This window comes from Chenopodium album, chromosome 9 (genome assembly GCF_948465745.1).
Source record: "Chenopodium album chromosome 9, dcCheAlbu1.1, whole genome shotgun sequence".
Lineage (NCBI taxonomy): Eukaryota > Viridiplantae > Streptophyta > Magnoliopsida > Caryophyllales > Amaranthaceae > Chenopodium > Chenopodium album.
Window position 1 is genome coordinate 46,601,318 of NC_137842.1, and position 22,946 is coordinate 46,624,263.

At 35.6% G+C, this 22,946-nt stretch overlaps 1 protein-coding gene across 1 annotated transcript in view; it reads right to left on the reverse strand.

Annotated features, from left to right (window-relative positions):
- The window catches only part of LOC145557661 (uncharacterized), a 63,162-nt gene that overhangs the window by 7,976 nt on the left and 32,240 nt on the right, over positions 1-22,946 (reverse strand). The window lies entirely within an intron of this gene.

Below are 22,946 nucleotides of genomic sequence, written 5' to 3' on the forward strand. Positions count from 1 at the left end.
TAATATCACAAATTTTTCTCTCTCCTCCCCTCACATGACCAATTTTTCTTTCTCTCTCCTCCATTCCCTTGGCCACTACTTCCTTTTCTCTCTTCCATTCCCATGCCCAAGGTCGATGACATTAGCGGATATAAAGCGGCCGGCCAAAAAACGACACCCTAGTAGCAATTTATGAAAATTGGGGCCATACAAACCCTTTAGGGAAAGGGATTTCCTCGTACTAGTGGTGTTGCGGCGGTCGAATGTTGGTGCAGCGGCCTGTGGTGGTTGGTTGGGGACGATTCGCGAAGGTAGAGGCTAGTGAAGCTAAATGTGGTGTTGTGGGTGGTAGCTAGTGGAGAAGTGGTGTTGCGGCGGTCGAATGTTGGTGCGATGGCCGTGTGGTGGTCGGCTGGGGTCGATTCGTGAAGGTAAAGGTGGTGATATGGGTGGTAGTAGAGGTTGCACGATGGTGATAGAGGGGAGAGAAAGGGGTGTGGTTGCTAAAATTACAAAATTACCCTTGGTGTGGTAGCTAAATTACAAAATTAACCTTGATATTAATAAGTTTTGTTGATATCTGATATCAACTTGTATTTCCTCCTTTCTCTATATTTTAAAAAGTGTTTCACTTCTCTCTTTTATGGCCATATTTAAATAAAAGAAAATATTCCCTCCGTCTCCTTTTGTGATAGTCTTTTATGGGCATTTTTCACAGGAATTAATAAACACGAATAAGAATAATTAAAGTACATTGAAAAGTAAATTTACATTGGATATGCAAAAAAGTAGAGAGAGAAAAAATAATAAAAGTACATGGAAAAACAAAATTTACATGGGAAATTAAAATTTGCACAAATACTGTTGCAAATTGGAGGGAATTTTGGTAAAAAATTAATATTAATGATTGTTGGAAAAAGCAAATGGGGTAAAAATTTTGGGACTAAAATTTGTCCATAAGAGACTATCAAAAAGGGACGGAGGGAGTAATAAACATAGCCTTAAAAGAAGATTAAAAAGAAAATATTGAGAATAAATTAACATTAATTACACCAATCTGCACGTGATTTTGTCATGAATTCTCAGCTTAATTACATTTTGAGAAGTGTATTTAATGCTTATATATATAGTCCTAATGGCAACATATACCATTAAGTATAAATAAATGTTACATCTCAATTTTAGAAAACTTTTATGCCATTATTTTATTATTTTATTCCCCACAACTAATCTAATAATCTCCCCGTCGAGGAAAAAAAAAAAAAACTAATCTAATAATGTCCTTGTATCATATTTTAACATTTTTAGATTTATTTTTTCTCATTTATATTTACATTTGCCGTTTCATTTTTTATTTTTTCAACTTGTCTCACTTTAATCATAAAATAATATTAAATGCTACTCCTTCCGTCCCTTTTAATTTTTACATTTATGTTTGTTAAATTATACGGAAATTAAGAAACTAAGAATAAAACAAATAACAATAAAACAAAACAAAATGGGAAGTACAAAACATTAAATGATGCATGTTTTTGAGTAAAACAAAGATCAATTGATATTTAATGATGTCATGTCATCAATCCTTTGCAAAAAAAAAAAAAAAAAAAAAAAAAAAAAAAAAAAAAAAAAAAAAAAAAAACCAATAACATGCTCCTATTCGAAAATTAAGAACTAATGATATTCATCTAAATTTAGGCACAAGGATTCTGAAGGGAAAAATAAGAGTAAGAATAGGAAAGTAAGAGTGAACATTAATTACAAAATATAAAAAGAGGGATGACTTGGGATAATTGGAAAAAAAAAAAATACTTACTAAAAAAGGAAAGGAGGAATGTAATTTTAGAATACCTAAAAAAGAAAACAAGAATGTAAAAAATGGACGGATACTAAAATTAAGTGCATTAAGCGAGAAATGGTTTTCAAAAAGTGCATAGAGAAATGAAGCACTCTTTTAAATAGGAAGGGGATTATGAATTTACTTATACAGAAAATAAACTGCAATAATTTTTATTATTCCCTTTAATTGGTGCCTAAATTTAGTCACATCAATGATTTAGGATATCAAATTAAACAAATTACAGACCATCGCATTAATTGACGAATTAAGATCTAATCATTCCCATGTACTCGATTTTCTTGGTCAATGATTTATAAATACACCATTACTCCAACTCTCCAAGTCTTATTAAAAACATGTCATTTAAAAAAACAAAAAAATTACAATGTACAATTCACACAAAATATATATATATATATATATATATATATATATATATATATATATATATATATATATATATATATATATATATATATATATATATATATATATATATATATTGAAGAATATTTTAATTTTTTATATTATAACTAGATTTTGCCGGGCATAAAGGTGTTGCATTCTTAATTTTTTGAAGTTAACTCTACGGTACAGTTCATCTCCTCTATTATAAAAATGATTATATTAGCAGTTCATAATTAAACATATACGTAATTACGTACTATATAAGTTAAATGACGATCAATACAGTCAGTTACACAAAAATAAATTATTTAACATTAAAAATACTTAAAAAATAATTAAATGAAAAAATACTGATACATGGGCAGTAGCTGAAATTTTTATGTTGACTTACTAATTTGAATAGCACCAGTAATTGAATGCGAAGAACATGGAGCAATGGCAAGACTGACTTCATTATTTCTGGGAAGACGTAACGGTAGGGCCTTTCCTACAGAATCAACCGGGTCTCCGGCAATCATCTTCTTCTAAATTTTGGTAGAGAGTATACAGCAATATATGCTTGATTGGCAATGAACTCATTTGAAGTATGATTAATTAATATCTCTATTATATAAAGGAAGACAAAGGTGGTAATGTCCTATTATAAAGACATATTTACCCTCAGTGGTGAGACGAAAAACATTAAGGTCCTTTTTTTTTTTAGCTTTTGGGCAGAACAGAGCATGAGTCAGCAAAGCATATCAGATTTTAATAGAGTAAATTTATTATAATAATTATTATTATTATAATAATAATAATAATAATATTATTATTATTATTATTATTATTATTATTATTATTATTATTATTATTACATCTCAAAAACAAAAGTCATACAACCTACAATAAATTAGTGGGAAGCCGAGATACAATTTGGGCCCCCACTCCTCTAGCTACAGCAAATCCTACCCTAGTGAAGATATGAGCTGCAGCACGAGCTCCAATGTCTTGCGTCGTCGAGAACCTCTGAATCCGCTTCAGTAACGCAACAACCTCCTTCTCTAATTCCCCAAGCGAAGAAAAGGAGAAGGGAATGAAACCATATTCAATCGCCTGACATCGAGCTTCATACTTAACCCGCTTCCGATGAGCAGCATCAGCCACAACCCGCCCAGGAATAAAGTCAGATAGCCCTGACCGTGTCAAAGGAGAAGACCCTGTCAAATCAACACAGACATCGCGACCACGATCCCATGAATAAAGTAACACATCCGCAGATCTGAGGGCCTCGTCGTTCCCTCCAGCCAACCCAATGTCAACCTCCTTTCTCGCTGAAATCCCAGAACGATAGCAAACATCAACAAGGGTATCCCGAACAACATTATGCCGATGTTTAATACCCACAATACCAACACAAGACACCGCGTGATCACCGAAAATATCTCCAGCAAAAACCCTCGAACAAGCAGAGCACGACGTCGAGATAGAGAACAATGGAACACCCAACCGATAGGACAACACACAGCGATAAGTCTTAGCGTTCATCGTCTGACCCAACCCCGAAATAGGAACCGCCCGAAGCCAAGCAGAGGTGTGATCACCCTGCTGTGATTTCCATAATGCTAATTGTCGAGGAGTTAAAGAATAATCAGATTCTGCAGAAGCGGTAATCTTTGTGAAATACATATCTGCCAATTTCTTCATGAGTTTAGGGGCAGCGACCTCACTAGGATTACTCAAAATGTCAGACTCCACTATTCCATTAAACAAACACAACGCATCCTCAAAGGCTCGTCCAAGACCAACAATGCCAGCATGCCGAAGAAGTTGTGTCTGCAACCCAGCAGATTGCAACCGAGAAGCAAGAAAAGCATAGTGACGAACATCACCTGCAGAATAAACACCAAGCCCTCCAAACGCAAATGGTAAGGTGGCAAGCCGCCACTGCCAATCACCATACCCAGGCCCCGAAGCGGTAACAATACTGTAATCCCCCGTATTTTAAAAATATTTTATAAATGAAATTTTATTTTATTTATAATATTTATTTGTTATTTTCTGGAATTTAATTTCAAAAGTTTCAAATTATTAATCTGGGTCGAAAATTATTTGAACAAATTATTTTATGCACCTTTATTCTAAAATTTATTTCCAATCAAATAAGCCTAACCCATTTGTTTACTTAATTGGCCCATTAATTTTATGAGGCCCAATCTTTCTTTTTACCCTACAATAATTCTCTCCTATAAATACCCCATGAATCCCCAAAAATTTCCCACACAAAAAGGTTAGTCTTATTTTCATCCTCCTTTGTTTCATTATTTTGCTTAATGTTAATTTAATTGTTTTGGGTTTTGATTTTAGTATAAAGATTATATTTTTAGTATCAAATTATATTTTAATGGTATAAAGATTATAAAATTCAGATTATATTTATGTTATAAATTTTCATATTTTATGAATTATAAACCTAGGGTTTCAATTTATTGAAAATCATGATTTTAGGGTTTTTATGAACAATTGATTTAGGGATTTTATAGTAATGATGTTTTGAAATTTTGGTGATTATAACTAATGATTAGTTTAACTTAATTTCAGATTGTTTTGAACACGTAAATTCGTGTTTTAATTTTTATTTCCGTTCGTTAATATTAATCTCGTTTTAATCCCGATTAGGTTCTGAACTCATCCGATTTTGACAAAAAAGTAGTGTTTTCCATGTGAAAACAACGTTTTAAGAAAGACTCACTACCTATGGTAGTAAAAGAAAGACTCACTACCTATGGTAGTGAGCACCACCCTATCGTGGCCAAATTCAGCCTCTAAATATGATTTTTGGGCAGTTTTTGATTTTAACGAAGTTTTTTTATACTTAAAATATTATCCTTGAGTTTGATTAATAAAATTAATTATGTTTAAAGTTAATTAAGCATAAATATATTTTTTTTATTGAAGTTTTAAGTGTTGGAAATAGTTTCTAAGTACTACTTTTGATGTTTTATAAAGAGGGTTTAATCACCCATTAAAAAGGGAGATTATTAGGGGTTTTTATATAATTTTAAGATTTTTATTAAACTTTAAACTTGCTGTAATTTCATGTGTAAGAGTGTAATTTAAGGTTTTTATGAAGAAAATTTAAAGAACTATATATAAGCCTTTAATTTTAACTAAAGGGAAGGTTTTAAAGTGATGTTTGATTTGAATTTTGAAGGTTTTAAAGTAAGTTAGTATTGCTGTAAATTTGATTGATTGGGTATTGATTGAGATGTTATTATTTGGTTTAGGAGAGGATTTTATTGAAGGTGATTTCTAGTTAGTAAAGTGGCATACCAATTCGTTTGCTCAAGGTACGTACAAGTTACAAAACCTTGCTTGTAGGTGCATGTTTAAGGATGGATCGAGAACTTAGTATCATGTATAGGGATGACTGAGTTAAATTGTTTGGTTATAGATTGTGAATTTCGTATGACGTGCACTATTCAATATTGCAAGAATTATTTGTGCTCTAATTATGCAAGGTGCTCTTAGAGGCAAAGGTATGTGATTTGTGGAATGATTTATAATTTATTACTCATTCATGATTATTGAAATAGGATGAGTAACGGAAGAATTCAAGTCTTATAAGACGGAGTTGAGGTTTTGGGGTGCCTTATGTACTCAAGGTGTTTATACACCGAGGTAGTAAAGGAATAATTAATAAATGTTGCTTGTCACTAATAAATCAAGAATTGAAATTGAAAAGTTGTTTTCCTTGATTGAATTGATATTGGATTGATTGTATTGTTTGCATATGAGTCATCACCAAGTCTAAACCTGTAAATCACGTAAAGTGCAAGATGGATGAGCAATAAAACTCTGGATTGGTGCACTTCTGGAGTAATGACAATCAGGGGTTGGGGTACACGGGGTATTAGCCGTGTACTTTTATCGAGGTCGTCTGATCTACGAGTCTCCTATTTCAAATATTTTTTTTAAAACTACGAGTTAGGTGAGATCTCATACTAACTACGGTCACAGAGTCGCGCCCGTGGTCGTCGGATGTTTATTGATGTTTTCGAAAGGAGGCATGGGGTTTTTCTTTTATTGATGTTCCAAATGGGACATGTGTTGGACAACCTTGTCTATTGCTAAATCCAATGAAATAAATAAATGAGTTAGTTAATATTAACTAGTGAAGTCTTAATAAATTTAATGGTTGAGTCATGTGCCGAGTCTATATTTAATGATGCTCATGCTTGATTATTAGTAGCATGTTAGGTATTTCTTAATTTATTTCGCAGCTTGTATGTACTCAGCTTTGTTGATTGCGTGCTTTATATGTCTTTATTTGGTCATGGCCTTCGCCTTTCAATGACCCTGTGACGATCCAATTTTTACACTTGTAATATTGGGGAGCAGAATTACCATAGGTTCTTACACATGCAGCATTCATCAGGGTTGTGGGATCTTGAGTAGAGAGTTGGTTGTTTGCATTTTATTTCTTTTGCAAGTTTGAATTTATTTTAATTCGATTTTATTCGACACTATTTCTTTTGGGTTTGAATTTATTTAAACTCTGGTTTTATTTATTTACTACTTTTGTAGGGTTTTGAATAAGGGCCTTATTGGTTCCAAGTTGTATGATTTAGTTTGGTTTTGGTTATTGGTTTTGAAACTTATTTATAACTGAGTTAGTTTTTCCGCTGCTATTTTCTGATAAAGCCTTAACGTTTGAACACGTGGCGGTAGCACGCCAGTAATTCTCTTGAATATTGTTCAGGGTCCTCACATATTTAAAGAGAGAATTATTGGGGTGTTACAAATACGCTCCAAGGAAGATCGAAGAGCTCCATCAAAAGTGCGCTGAGGTACCTCAAAAGTACTAGGAGGACAAGTACGTAATGCAGAGTAGAGTTTTGAAACTCCAGTACATGCCCTAAGTAACAACAGTTCACACTGAGGGTCATCGAGCATAGCGACCTTATCCATAAGGGCAATGGTCTTGGTCACCCTCTGCATCACAAGCTCACCACTGAAACCAGAATCGGAACTAGTGGGACCTCCAAGCAACCTAACACCACGCAAAGGTCGAGCAATATTAGGCAGAAAGACACCCACCAGCCTGCTTCGAGGGTCTTCCGTAGGCTAGAAAACTTCAGTTTTTTCCACGTTAAGACATAACCCAGAACGAGGTCCTTTCTCCATAATCAACTACAGAACTTGCCCCACCACCAAAGTGTCACCAATAATCGTGCCGTCATCTAAATACCAAGCCTGAAGACATACATCAAAAGTCTCTCTAATTTTACATACCAGGGGTTGTAAAACCAAAGAAAAAAGCAAAGGACCAAGGGGATCACCCTGCTGCACCCCTTGAGATGACCATAAGGTTTGGTCCCCATAGTACAACCTGGTTGGATTAGAATAGCAGAATTCAACCCATCGCAAAATGCCCGGACAACGGCGACGTACCTCACTTAACATGACCGAACGATCAACCAGATTGAAGGCATTTTGAAAATCCACCAACAACATAGATAGACCCACATCAGAACCACGGTCCTCAATCAACCGATTCACCGCATGAAGAATTGCCTCACCACCTGAAGAAACCCCAACACCAAATTGAAGGCCATCAAAGTAACTCCCTAAGACTGACCAACCATAACAGCACCCACCTTCGAAACGAGACGCCGCCAAACCGTACCCACAGCAATAGGACGGATACCACCACCGGGCTTGACAAGTGGCGTAAGAGGAGAACTAGCAATGTACTCTCCTAATTCCATAGGACATCTTCCAGCTAGAAAGAGATTAACCACCCCGGTAATAGAGTCAACCAACTCATCTGAGATTGCAACAGCTGCACCACTTAAGCAATCCATAAGATGTTGAGCACGCAAACCATCCCTACCACATTATTATTATTATTATTATTATTATTATTATTATTATTATTATTATTATTATTATTATTATTATTATTATTATTATTACTATTACTATTACTATTACTATTACTATTACTACAGTATTATTATTATATCTCAACAAACATACAAAGTTATACAACATATAGAAAATTAGTGGGTAGCCGAGATACAATCTGGGACTCCACTCCTCTAGCTATAGAAAAGTCGATTCTAGTAAAAATATGAGCTGCAACACGCGTCTCAATGTCCTGAGTTTTCAAGAACTTTTGGATCCGCTTCAGAAATACAACAGACTCCTTTTCTTACTCCCCTAGAGAAGAGGTGTGATCTCCCTGCCGCTATTTCCATAATGCTGATTGTCAAAGAGTTAAAGAATAAGCAGATTATGCAGAAGCAGTAACCTTTGTGAAATATATATATGCCAATTTCATCATGAGTTTAGGGGCAGCAGCCTCACTAGGATTACTCAAAATGTCAGACTCCACTGTTCCATTAAACAGACCTTACACATCTTAAAGGCTCATCCAAGACCAATAATATCAGCATGCCGTAGAAGTTGTGTCTGCAATCTAGCAGACTATAACCGAGAAGCAAGAAAAGCATAGTGACGAACATAACCTGTGGAATAAACACCAAGCCCTCCAAACACAAACGGTAAGGTGGCAAGTCGCCACTACCAGTCGCCAAACCTAGGCCCCGAAGCAGTAAAAATACGCTTCAAGGAAGATCAAATTAAAGAGCCCCATCGAAATTGCACTGAGCCGCCTTAAAAGTAATAGGAGAGCAAAGTTGTATCACCTAATCAAAAGTATTACCTAGGTCCTTTAATTAAAGTAGATAGGGAAGTAGGGTCGAATCCACAGGGAGACCAGTTTTTCTATTGCTAATTAATTAATATAATCTAAACTATTAAGTAACCAAATTATTTTTAGGGAATTTAACTTAGGAGAATAATTAGGGAGAAATCAATAACAAAAATCCTAGGGTCATAGGTTCACAATAATTAATATTTTGAGATAAAACATAACAATCAACAATTGATATTGCACATTGTAGACATCTACTTTTGGCCTCCTGTCCCGACAGGAAGTGCAATGACGATAAATAAAACCATCTTTGTGTTAGATTGAAGTGGAGAATGCTTATGGATAACTGGTTAAGCCACAAAACACAAAAACTAGCCCAAACTAAATAAGCAAAGCTAAAACAAGGTCTAATTAACTAAATCCGACCAATATTAGGCTTAAGCCCGTGATTAAAACCCAATAATGACGGATATAGGAGCGCCTAGGTTAAATTTTAATGCTGCCATAGGAAAATCCGCACGCATCTCAATCAAACGCGCTGGCAGGCGCACGCAACTAATTTAGTTGCACACGACACTCATCGCAACCTCTAGAGATGCGCTCGCGAAAGATTCAGAATTTTATGAAAATATAGAATCAAATCTTACCATAATGCCGCGCGCAAGACACTCAATTGCGCTGCCCATAGCAGCGCAACTAAATCACTTGCACTGGGATGTCGCGCGCAACTAATCCTGTTGCGCGCAACACCTGCTGCGGCAGAATGTTTAAAACCCTAAACCTAATCATTCCCTATAAATAGAGGCTTAATCTGAGGCTTAAAGACACAGAAAATAACCTAAAACTCTATTGAAAACTTGTGAACTTGTGCTACCTAAACCCTCTTGTCCTAAACACTCACCCCTTGATCTTTTGTTACTACGGTTGAGGTTCCTCAACAAGAAGGTGTCCATAAGTGATCTAAACGGAGATCTAGCAAAGAGAAGTGGTAAATTCCCGAGCACTTAGATAAATCATATTTATTATCTTATTTAAAAGAACCTTAATTAATTAATTAGTGTTGTTTGATCATCTTTAAAGGACTAATTAATTATCTTCACATAGTATCTTGCATTAAATAAAGATTAGAATTGGATAATTTATTGTTGGTTGATCACTTAAGCCAAGGAGAATATTGTTTATTTTCTTATTCTTTTCACGAATTTGATTAAATAAAGAATAACGACGTTGCAATGTAATTCCTACGTGAATTAACGTGTGTAAATAAAATCAGTTAACTTAGCTTTAGGTATCGCGTTGCATATATTGTTTTGTAATGAAATAGCAAAAAAGGAAGAGCTAGTAGAGGCTGTACTAGGGCTAGAATTGAGATTGCTCCCTAAAAGGAATGTTATTTTAGTACCCTCGCTCTCGAACTCATTTCTGGTTTATGTAGACCAATTTGGGCATGGGTAAACTTACGATTCGTGCTAATTATTCCATGAACTCCACATGGAAGAAAGGCATGAACGAGGTTTATGAGTTTTCCTAAAACTCATTGGCGACTCCTACTTGTTTCTTACAAAAAAGCGTGATAAGAGTATCATTTCTAATTTAAGGTCTCCCAAACAGTCAGGAATTCAAATCCTAATACACCCTAACAAGTGTAAAGTCCTAGGCTTTTAAGTGGCCATGGACATCTAAGGAGAAGATCCCCTACAATGGGATCACCCTCCTTACACACATAAAACATGATTAACATGCTCTCGCAATTTATTGATCAACATAAACCTAATAGGCTCTCCCAATTTAGTAAATCTAAGTTTCTATTAAAAATTGCCTTTAATATCAAATTAACATTTGCTCGATTCATAAATACAATATTGCTATACTTTTATAATCAAATCACATATTCTCGATTCATAATCTAATTGTAAAGAATTAAAATAATTCAATAAGAAATTATCGTGCAATATCAATAATCAATAATAACAAATTTCTCTTCATATTAATTATGAATCCCTCAAGAACCCTAGAATTAAACTACTCACACATATTTAAATCTAAACTAATCAAAGCATATGGATAAGACATGATTGAAATCTAAACACAAATTAACAAAGCAATTAAAATCAAAAAATTAATAAAGCAATAAAAGAGAGAAGAAATCATACCAAATGTAGGAAATATGAAATGCACTAAAAGGGGAAAACTTGAGTTCAACAATAAATCACCAACTAAGAATCTCTCTAAAGTTAAGTTTGAAAGAAGTAATAATGAAAATAAAGCTAATAATGATTACAAAAGAGCTTTAATACTAAGCTTAAGAAATATCCAAAACGACGACTCCTAAACCGCCCAGGAATACACGCGCCCGATCGGGCCCGTCTTTTTCTTTGTTTTTTTAATCTGAGCATCCGCCCGATCGGGCACAGTCTTTTCTTGGCCGAAATCCCTTGCTTCACTTCTCCTTTGGGCTTCAACTCTTATGGGGCCTAATTCTTTTCTTCCTTAGTCTATAGGTCGGATCAATTCCACGAACCAAGCCCTTAATCACAGATATGACCGGTCTCGGGCTACGATCAACGGTCATGAGATAAAAGCTTCAATATCTTGTAATGGTCGGAAAACCATAGAAATTACCGACAAATCCGGGAAATTCCTACAAAACAAATTCCAACTATCCGGGAAATTCCTACAAAACAAATGCCAACTCTACATTACACTCGAAACCATACATTAGTACTAAAAGTAGCTCCAAAGAGCTCAAATATGCATATAAACACATATATCAAACTCCCCCAAACCAAACTCTTGCTTGTCTCTAAGCAAGGAAATGAACAAATAAATCATAACTTCACCCTTAATCGAATTCTAAATCCATAAAACAACTTAAAGCCAATCCAACGAACATGCATCATAATCAATCCAATTACCAATCTTCACTAACAATGTAGAGCAAGCCACAAGAGCATATAGAATTAAAAATTAGTGCTCACACAATTGACTCTCATTTACGTGGTGAGTAAAAGATATACTCGATCGCTCTCCAACCAACCCCTTTAATGTGAACAATGTCTTCCCAAACTCACAACACTTGGGTGTTTAAAGAAATAAGCACTCAACCTAGATAGTCGACTCGGAATATATATATCAAGTCAGCATTTATAAAAAACTATTTTTACATTCACACAGTTTTATGCACAATGGTTGGAAGGTCTTTAACACTTGTAATGTAAGACTAGGGTAAAGGGTATGATACATTTGGGAAATTGTGAGAGTAAAGATATGCTTAAGGGAGCCAAAATCCTAATAAATAAAACCAAGGTAAAAAATAATTAATTACCAAATCATCTCCAACACAACTCAATTCTACGAAAATTCACCAAACATCTAATTCACTCAACAATTCCCAACTCTTACAACTTCGCTCATATAAATATAGTAATAATTAAGAACTTGAGAAAATCAAACAAACTTTTGAAGCACTTAACACTTGAATTTTTCATTGAAGCTCAAAATTTCTTTCTTATTCTTTTGAACAACCCTCTCTTAGAACATTTGAACATTACTCAATTTTTTTTTCTTTTGCTCTTTCTATTTCTTTGAAGTTCACAGATATATATATATATTTTTTTCTTGAACTTCTTTCTTTTTTCAACATCATGCTTTATTTTTTCAAGAGAAATAATCTTTCAAAATCATCATAATAAACCACAATCAAGGAAACCATCCTAACACCACCCAAATTGTGCAAATAACAAGCACACCACAAACACCCTCACCTCACTCACTATTAGCTCCCCCAAGCCAAGCTTGAGACTAGTAACGTGGCTAATAAACCAAAGTCAAGGAAACAACATGGGTAGCTGTAGGGAATAGTTTCAAGCCTTAAAATCCCACTAGCTTGAACCCCACTGTGATCATACACTAAAGTACGGTGGCGTCCAAAAGGGAAGAAGATAGAGCAAAAGAGTTGCCAACAAGTTTTTAAGGAACTTGTAAACCATCACGAGGTGAAGGTTACACCCCTTAACGATCCAAGAGATCGTCAACTCCATAAGGTCATGAACCAAATAAGGGTTCGGGGATGAAGGTACAAATCCAACCTAAAAGAGATTGAACCTGCCCTAATAATAGGCCTCTACTTTATTCTGATCGTATTCATGTGCGCTTTCTGACTAACATGCAATCAATAGGATTAACCCTAAACCTGTTTAATCTATGTTGGTTGAATATTAATGCACAGATAAACTATTATTAACGATCACTTGAAATATAATCACAATTAACCCTAACAAGATTATTAATTATCTTATTAAGCGTGGTTGCAAATACCAATTCCCTTTAAACATGCAATAAAAGGTGGGATCAAGCAATAACAATAAAATATATCAAGCAACATAATAAATAACCGACGTCATTAATAACAACAATATCAATCATAATTATAATCATCATAATCATGTTAAAGCATAGCAAGATCCTAGGCATGATACTAACAAGATTAATAACAAATCCTAGCATGTCACTAAGCGATAAAAATCAAGTCTTTAGCCCTAACATGATACTAACATGAATTAATATTAGGAAGAATATAGGAAGCATCATAACAATCATATTCAATATTAAAAATACCCTAGACATGATACTAGGAATATCATAACAATCTAAGCATGATGTCTACATCATAATATCAATAAATCAATAAAGTACTTACTTGGATGCCCCGTACCTCTTTCTAATAACAAAATACACGCGTTAGTAACTTCAAGGAAAATAATAAACAAACAATTAAATTAAATAATCGAAATAGAGATTTAGGACCAAACCCTCAGAAATTAAAACCTTTCACGTCTAGGGCGAAGGCAACTTCGAATATGGCTAGGTGTATCAAGATCTTGCGAATGCGGAATTTTGTATGAAAAAGTAAAGAAAGAAACGAAAAGAATGCTAAAGAATGAATGAAAGCTTGACGAATGAAGAGAATTGGTGAATGCTAATTAAAACTAATTGTTGATGAGAATTCGTGAATGAAAACGGAGTTTTTGATACGATATTTATAGAGAAAATCATCCAAAAAAGATAATTTAACAAAACAGAGTCTGAAGATCGAAAAACTACCTTGGCGCCAGCCCTGGCTAGTTGGCGCCAACACCAGTGGCTAGCGCCAGGCGCCAATGGCTAGCGCCTGGCGCCAATCCTGGTTCCAGGCGCCAAGGCCTGGGGTTGGACGCCAAACTGATTTTTAACGCGTTTTCGAAAATCCGATAAATTTCCCGTACTGGAAGATAAAATAATATAATTTCAGTCGAAAATGCTATTTGATCTTGATTAAAACTCTGAAGAGTCCTAATTGAATTAGGAATGAAAAGAACCTTCTAGAATGTTCTAGAAGACTAAAACCATTCCTAATTGCATTAGGAATGATAAATTATATTAGGCCCTCCCCTAGATCATTGGGCCGTACTTAAAACTCAAACCGGGCTCAGTTTAGTAAATTGGCCATAATTTCCTCAATATTCATCGGAATTGGGTTTATAATATGTCGTTGGAAAGGTCTTTGCAAGCCCCATCCAACTACACCACTATTGGACCCATATCATGGACCAACCAAACTGGATTGGCTGTTTTCTTAAAATAAAGTTTTCAAAAACAGGAAGAAGAGAAAAGAAATAAAACTTTCCGCAACGCTAGACCTTTCCACACTTTCGTTTCATTCGATTATGATTCGACGTGAAAGGTACTCATCACTGGGTTTGATTTTGGGGAGACACAAATGGGTGTCCACAGTAGCAAAAAGGGAACAAATGTATTTAATTTTCGTCTAAAGGCTACCTAAAAGAACAACGCATTTGTCCTCCTCAATGTGCATAATAATGAGTCATATAAACATTACTCATAGTTGTAAACCAATACTCAAATTCATTGATATACTAGAAACTAACACACATTCCTTACCAAATCATTTAGTCAAGCACTATATTCACAAGTAGTTGGGCAAAATTGACTGTAGACACCTAAAAATGTCTCCCCAAAACCAAACCCGATGATGAACAACCTTTCACCGCCACTATTGGTCGGGTTCAGTATTTAATCCCGAGAGTGCTTAAAAAATCGTATTTAATTAAATTCGTATTTTTGGATAGTCCATGGATTAGTCTCGATGTTTGATCAAAGCATAGTTTTAATTTCAGCCCAAACTTATTATTTAATTTTAGCCCAAACCTTTTTTTATTTTACTGTTTTATTATTTATTTTGGCCCAAACATTTTATTTATTTTAGCCAAAATAATAATAAAATCAGAAAATGGCCCGAAATTATCAATCGGTACTTAAAATGCTGAACGAAATTAGGGTTAAAAATGAATTTAGACGGAAAAGCGGGCTGAAAATTCCCGTGTCACATCAACAGTCCACGTGTCACGGGAATCTTTCCCGTCTGCCGGTGGGATTTCCAGTGACACGGGAAATATGCTGTGACACGGGAATTTCCGTGTCCTTTCCGCGTAAACCCTTAACGCGTTTTCTCCCCCGTTCACTAAATATTTCCCGCGTCACACAAAATGTGCACCGTGTCACGGGAATGTTTCCCGTGTGACGGTGGGATTTCCCTTGTCACGGTACACTTTGCCGTTTTGCGAGATACTTTTTTTAGGGTTTTTATCATTTTAGGGTTCCGTGTGTTCCTTCAGCACATTTTTTCTATAAATAACCCCCTCATTTATGATGTACGGGGCATCAATTAATTCTCTAGTTTTTTCTCTCTTTTATGCTCTAGCCTAAACACTATCCTACCCTTATTCTTTCAAAATTCCTTCTTCAAGCACTCTCAGGAGTCCATACTTTACTCGTGGTTCTGTCCTTAAGCCAAGGCGTGAAAGGTAGAACTGTTTGAGGGTTTGGCCCCAAACCAATTCTATTTAATTTAATTTAATTATTGTTTTTATTATTATTTCCTTGAAGTTACTAACTCGTTTATTATTTTGTAGTTGCAAACAAACAGAATCAACGTAAGAATTATATTCCTTTTATTTCTATTATTTTTCAAACGATTTTGTATTGGTAGAATTATTGTTAAATTGCTTCCAATATTGATGTTATTCTATTGTAATTTATGATCACCATATTGCATGTTTAAAGGGAATTTATAATTGAAAATCACGCCTAATAAGATAATTTGGACAACCGGTTTCGGTTCCTTTTAATCTTGTTATTAAATCAAGTGATCCCTAATATTTTAGAATTATATGTTACATTAATATTCAACCAATTAAGCTTAATAATAGTTTGGAGCAAATTGAATTTTTTTTTGTATGCCTTTGAGATCGTAGGAATCACTTTTCACTATAAGAATCTAGTAGAGGCCAATACGGGCGAATGTGACTCCATGACTCACTTCGTACCATCCTCCCCGATCCTCCTTTCGTGGTTCCGAACCATATGGAGTTATTAATTTCATGGATTATGAATGGGGTGTGTAGGGAATAATTTCAAGTGTTAACCTCTAGCTTGAACCCCACTGTGGTCATACACTAAAGTACGGTGGCGTCCAAAGGGAAAGAAGATAGAGCAAAAGAGTCGCCAACAAGTTTTTTTAGGAACTTGTAAACCGTTCACGAGGTGAAGGTTACACCCCTTAACGATCCAAGAGATCGTCAACTCCAAAAGGTCTTGAACCAAATAAGGGTTCGGGGATGAAGGTACAAATCCAACCTAAAAGAGATTGAACCTGCCCTAATAATAGGCCTCTACTTTATTCTGATCGTATTTATGTGCGCTTTCTGACTAACATGCAATCAATAGGATTAACCTAAACCTGTTTATCTATGTTAGTTGAATTTAATGCACGAATAAATCTATTATTGGCGATCACTTGAATTATAATCAAATTAACCCTAAACAAGATTATTAATTATCTTATTAAACGTGATTACGAGTACAAATTTCCTTTAAGCATGCATAAAAGGTGTGATCAAGCAATAACAATAAATATCAAGCAACATAATAATAATCAATAATAAATATAATCATGATCATAAAATTATAACAATAAAATAATCATCATAATAACAATCATATTAACCATAATAATAATCATTTTAGTCATAATAATAATAAATATAAAATTATAATCATAATCAAAACAAATATAAATATAATCATAAATCATGTTAAAGCATAATAAAAATAGCAAGATCCTATGCATGATACTAACAAGATTAATAACAAATCCTAGCATGTCACTAAGCAATAAAAATCAAATCTTTAACCCTAACATGATACTAACGATCATAAATATTAGGTAGAACATAGGAAGCATCGCAACAATCATAATAGGCATATTTGATATTATAACCTTTTCCCTAAACATGATACTAGGAATATCATAATAACAATATAAACATGATTTCTACATCATAATATCAATTTAAACCATTAAAGCACTTACTTTGATGTCTCGTATCTCTTTCTAATAACAAAATACACGCGTTAGTAACTTCAAGGAAAATAAATAATCAAACAATTAAATTAAATAATTGAAAGAGAGATTTGGGACCAAACCCTCAGACATTAAACCTTTCACGTCTAGGGTGAAGGCAACTTCGAATATGGCTAGGTGTTTCTAGATCTAATGAATGCGGAATTTTGTATTTAAAAAGTAATTTTTAGAAGAGAGAGAGAGAGATGAAATAATCAAGAAAACTTGATGAGAATTGGTGAATGATTAAGAGAGAATTAGAGAATTAATGATTGCGAATGAAAACTGATTGTAGGTGAATCTAGATGAATGTTGATGAGAATTGGTGAATGAAAACGGAGTTTTTAATACGTTATTTATAGAGAAAATCAGCCAAAAAGATAAAATTAACAAAACAGAGTCTGGCGCACGCAAAACAGAGCTGGCGCCAACCCTGGCTAATTGGCGCCAGGCACCAACACTAGCGCCAGGCGCCAAGCCTGGTTCCAGGCGCCAGGCCTGTTTTTGACGCGTTTTCTAAAATCTGATAAATTTTGCCGTACAGGAGGATAAAATCGTAAATTTTCCTCAAAAATGCTCTTTGATTTTAATTAAAACTCTGAAAAGTCAACAAAAGTCAATTTATCAATGCTAATTGCATTAGGAATGGAAAGAACCTTCTAGAAGAATCTAGAAGACTAAAACCATTCTTAATTGCATTAGGAATGATAAATCATATTAGGCCCTCCCCTAGATCATTGGGCCGCATATAAGGCTCAAAACGGGCCCAGTTTAGTAAATTGGCCATAACTTCCTCAATATTCATCGGAATTGGGCTTATAATATATCGTTGGAAAGATCTTTGCAAGCCCCATCCAAATACACTACTATTGGACCCATATCATGGACCAACCAAACTGGAATGGCTGTTTTCTTAAAATAAGTTTTCAAATACAGAGAGAAGAGAAAAGAAATTAAAATTGTCCGCAACACTAGACTTTCCACACTTTCGCTTCATTCGATTATGATTCAACGTGAAAGGTACTCATCATTGGGTTTGGTTTTGGGGAAACACAAATGGGTGTCTACAGAAGCCCCCACTTTGACTTAGTTTGGAGAAACGTGAGTTTCGAAAACAAAAGTCAAAGTATCGATAGGGACGGAGAATGATTCAGAACGTTCTGCGATCCTAAATCACTCTTTTAACGCCGATACCTGCAAACTAGCGTTAGTTAAACAGATAAAAGAGTTAAGAAACGCGTATCTTGCACCGTCGAGCACACGTCTCTGAAAGTAACTGATTGCTGCCACTTTACTGTTGTTTTGATGACCTCCTACAAGCTAGATAATGCCATCCCGCTTGAAAACCGTTACGCCCGTAACTGCTTCCAATATAGAAGATTGCTTCGCCTGAAACTATCCTCCTCCGCTATGATAATATTCCGCGTCCAAGGGAATACTATCGAAGATTGCTTCTCTTGAAACAATCCTCAATTGTCTGTGACAACTCTCCACAATCTAGGGAACGCCACCTTGCTGTTTCGATGTTCACTCGTCTCTGAACAAAGAGCTTCTTTTGGATATGTTCACGCGTCTTTGAACAAAGAGCTTCTTTTTGATATGACTCCAATTTCCGCTGTGATAGTCTTCGAAAAGATCACTGCTTTTATCCTTAATGCTGCTATGCCAGTACGTCGGCGCTTTGCTGCTTGTGAACCAGTATGTCGACAATCCTCTTTTATTTGGGAATAGTTGCCAACACAACTCTTGTATGATGTATGACAATCCTATTTAGGGAAAGTTGTCACTGCCACGTAACAATCCATCCTTGGAAATGTTGCCACGATGAAGCGACAATCCGTATCTCGGAAAATTTGCCGAAATCAAATTTTGGGAAAAGTTGCCAATGTTTCGTAACAATCTATCATAAGAACTTTGCTACGATCGACAATCCACATCTTGGAATGTAGCTCTTGAAAGCAATCCACCTTGGAAATTTGCCAATGCTATACGACAATCCATTTAGGAAAATGTTTCCACTATTGAAAATCTGTGTCTTGTAACATTTGCAAAATAGAGTCGACCGACAATCCACTTCGGGAAAATTTGCCACTTGCTGAAATGAATGACAATCCACGTTGAGGAACTTTTGCCGAAATTTATGATGAGTAGAGACCTACGACAATCCTTTGGGAAATCTTTCCATAGGGAACTGGGTGTATGACAATCCAATCTCGGAAAACTTGCCAGCGATCTATGATTGTATGACAATCCGAACTTGGAAAAACTTGCCGAACAAAGAAGGAGCACGACAATCCACGCTTGGAAACTTTGCCAGAGATGGCAATCCAATCTTGGAAAACTTGCCAGTGAGTCGATGAACGTATGACAATCCGAACTTGGAAAAATTTGCCAAACAAAGAAGGAGCACGACTATCCACGCTTGGAAACTTTGCCAGAGATGACAATCCAATCTTGGAAAAATTGTCGTTGAAGAAGATGCACGACAATCCATTTTTGGATTCATTGTCAGTTGGGGATGACAATCCAGTTTTTGGAAAACTTTGTCGTTTAATAAGAATGCGCGACAATCCATATTTGGAAATATTGTTGTTTAAGTGCTTTCTTTTGAACCGATTGTAATGAGCCAGTGTTTTAGGCGCTTAAGCTAAGTGAGACGATTTTTTGTCAGGTCAATCACTTACTACAATTGTAATCAAACCGACTACTTAATCATGTCAAATTGCTTATGGGGGCTAACCGGCGTACCAAGGAACCCGAAATTGCTGTTTGAGGTCGAAATCACCTTTCTGAGAAGCTTCGAGCTCTGTCGTTGCTAAAAAGATTTAGCGTCAGGCGCTGGAGTAGGGTCTTCCCTGTTCTGCTGCACCTGTACTTATTTTGACTATAGAACTTTGCCAATCTTTTTAATTATCTTAGGGTTGACCTAAGGTTTAGCATTGCTTGACTCATCGACTTGACACGACTCAAGGCATAATCTTGACTCACTATGATTGACTCGAGGTTGACTCGACTCAAAGTAAAACGACACGTGTGACTCGTGACCCGTGTGTGCATTGTATTATGATTGTGCGACTCGAAAATGAAAAAAAGAAAAAATTTTCCGTCATTTTTGTTTTTGTGGAGGGTACCGACTTTCTCTCGAAAAAGAAAGACGCGAAAAAAGAATCGAAGTGTTTAAAGGTGCATGTTAAATGAGCTTAGTCAAATGTTGTGCAAGGATTAATCCATCCTAGGCTATTTCAACTGTTGACTCAATGATGAAAGCATTTGGGTAACTTAGGCACGGAGGCTAAGCACTTCATACTTTGTGATGCAATGACAATTATGATTGATGAGTGATGTTGATATGACAAGGCATGCTTCAACGTTGTGTTAAGATTCCACGACAAAGGGTTCCTAAGGGAAGGTATATTTGGTCATGTATCTGTGATGTGTGTGAAAGTGACACTAAAGTTAGGTCGCAAAGGCTAAGTGTGTGGAGAAAATATTATTTTTAGAAGAGTCAAATGATGGTGACTCTTAGGCTAGGTAAGCTAATGATGTAAGCATCAAGCCCCCAAGTCTAGCTCTAAATGAAAAGGGATGAGCATAGGAGATCCCTTGATATGATCACAGTGTAAGTGTGTGAATGTGAATATGAATGCATGTTTATTACGGCCGCACCTCAATGTGAGGTTGCCTACGTATCCGTTAGGAATCAGGCCGAACGTAGCTCTAGCCGAACCTCGCACAAGTGTGTATACCTCAAAAAGGTCTTTTAAGGGTTGTAACGTGGTTAGGCTAAAGGTTTAAAGAAGAAGGGGATAAAGCCTCAAGACCCTAGATAAGCCCCCAAGATGTGCAACCTTGCTTTTGAATCTTTATATTTTTATGCTTGAGTTCCTACTCTTTTTTAGCTCCTTTTTTTTTTTTATAAGTGTGGGCAATCCCGATCATGCGGTCTATCACTTTCTTGGCATTCATGTTTCTCAGGCACGGTACCAAGCACTCTATAAAAGACGCAATCTGAGACGTGTTCTTATCGAATATATTTTCATATCAAAGATATTGGAACACTTGCCCTTTTGTACACTTTTATTTATTTTTTTTTTGCTTATTTTTGCTATTTTAATTTTTGAATTCACTCAAGCTTTTTATGAAATTGAAAATTTCATAAGTTGCACACTATCCCATCCCAAGGTTAGGTAGATGTTGGTTGAAAAAAAGAAAGGTCTATCGTTAGACGAGGCTCAAAGTGGTTCATGAAGAAAGGATTGTAAATTAGAAAAGTGAAAGGAGATATAATGTGGCTACAAGGGGTGCCTCAAATCATTGGTATACCTTGTGCTTAGTTCGACATGGATTTTATTTATTTTTAATGCAATATAATGAAATGATCATATATAAGGAAATAAATGCTCATTTTATTAGAAGAAAATATATAATGATCCTACAAAATAAATCTAAGGAGAATAGAAAGGTGCCTATGCTAGACTTATTGGGGAAAAGGTGAATAAAAAATAGAAAAAAAGATCATGAAATCTTGTCGTTGAAGCTTTCTTCCTGTCCCTTGGCTCATCATCACTTGGTGTTCTTGCCGACTGGAGGTATTGGAAGCCCGTTATTGTCGATCAAATATTGGATTGCTTCCTTTAGTTTCCAACAGCTCTTAGTAGTATGACCCTTACCTTGATGGTACTTGCAGCGTACATTTGGGTTCCAACTAGGCAATCTCTTCTCAAGTGGGGGATCTTGAATAGGTCCAATAGGAGTAATGAGTCCCTTGGCATGGAGTCGATCGAAAGCATTATCATAGCTAATTCCAATAGGGGTGAAATCCTTTCTCAGTTGCTTTCTAAATCCTTGATTATCCATGGCTAAGATCTCATTAAGGTCGAAAGTAACAACACTGTTACTAGAGTAGGTGTTTTCGGAAGAAGAAGGATAGTCGTTCCTCTTTCCTTTACAACCACTGTTTTTATTGTTACTAATCTTGGCCTTCTTGTTGCGCGGGGGAACATGAAAGAGATTTGAATCAATGAGATCTTGAACACGATCTTTGAGGGCGAGACATGCTTCGGTGGTGTGACCACGACCTCTATGGTATCGACAATAAGAATTTGGATCCCAATTGGGAAACCGTTTTTCGGGCGGAGGGTCTTGACTGGGACCAATGGGGTGAATAAGACCTTGATCGTGCAGATAGTCAAAAGCTTCATTGTAAGTCATTCCTATTGGTGTGTATTCTTCAATGGTCTGTTTTGCCCGTGGCTTAGGAGCATTGAGTTCTTCATTAAATCCTTGGCAAGAAGTTTGTTCGATAAACGTCACCCGTTTTGCTAGTCCTTCTACCACATTCAAGAGCATGGCAACGACATCTTGCAGTTTTCGAACATCCTCTTTTAGACTTGACGAGTCTTCCCTGGTATTATCTAAGAAAAGACTTTCATCCTCCTCAATTATCGCCACTTCATTGAGAGAGGTTATATAAGCTGTCTCGATCATGGGCTCACCTACAGGTGTGATAAGAAGTGATGGATCGAAGGATGTTTGATCTTCTTCAATGGCTACAACCTCGGAAG